Source organism: Rattus norvegicus, chromosome 2, assembly GCF_036323735.1.
Source record: "Rattus norvegicus strain BN/NHsdMcwi chromosome 2, GRCr8, whole genome shotgun sequence".
Classification (NCBI taxonomy): domain Eukaryota; kingdom Metazoa; phylum Chordata; class Mammalia; order Rodentia; family Muridae; genus Rattus; species Rattus norvegicus.
Window position 1 is genome coordinate 14412327 of NC_086020.1, and position 903 is coordinate 14413229.

At 42.9% G+C, this 903-nt stretch overlaps 1 non-coding gene across 1 annotated transcript; it reads right to left on the reverse strand.

Annotated features, from left to right (window-relative positions):
- Positions 1-566: 566 nt before the first annotated feature.
- On the reverse strand, positions 567-673 carry LOC120101160 (U6 spliceosomal RNA). The gene has a single exon (XR_005501557.1). It is a non-coding gene; the product is annotated as a U6 spliceosomal RNA (small nuclear RNA).
- Between the last annotated feature and the right edge of the window lie 230 nt (positions 674-903).

Genomic DNA, 903 nt, shown 5'->3' on the forward strand with positions numbered 1-903 from the left:
CATGAGGTTGGAGCCCGGGGTCAGTCCATGTATAGTCTTTGGGTAGTGGCTTAGTCCCTGGAAGCTCTGGTTAGTTGGCATTTGTTGTTCAAATGGGGTCTCGAGCCCCTTCAAGCTCTTCCAGTCCTTTCTCTGATTCATTCAATGGGGGTCCTGTTCTCAGTTCAGTGGTTTGCTGCTGGCATTCACCTATGTAATTGCTTTATTCTGGCTGTGTCTCTCAGGAGAGATCTACATCCGGTTCCTGTGGGCCTGCACTTCTTTGCTTCATCCATCTTGTCTAATTGGATGGCTGTATATGTATGGGCCACATGTGGGGCAGGCTCTGAATGGGCATTCCTTCAGTCTCTGTTCTAAACTTTGCCTCCCTATACCCTGCCAAGGGTATTCTTGTGCCCCTTTTAAAGAAGGAGTGAAGCATTTGCATTTTGATCATCCTTCTAGAGTTTCATGTGTTCAGTGCATCTAGGGGAATTCAAGCATTTGGGCTAATAGCCTCTTATCAATGAGTGCATACCATGTGTGTTTTTCTGTGATTGGGTTACCTCACTCAGGATGATATTTTCAAAAATATGGAACGCTTCACGAATTTGCGTGTCATCCTTGCACAGCGGCCATGCTAATCTTCTCTGTATCGTTCCAATTTTAGTATGTGTGCTACCGAAGTGAGCACTCGTTTAATCATTCTTAAAGTGAGAATATAGTGTTTGTAGTCTGGTGAATGAAATCATGCATTAAATAATATGGTTAAGAAGTTGCATGCATTGGTGGCTGCAAACACAACAAACAATCTTCAGGAACAAGAAAATTGCTTTCATTAGAAACAATGCTTAGAAACCATGGGGTGACAAGAGAGTTACAGGCAGCTTATTTCAATTTTGACAGTCAGATATATTTTCATGG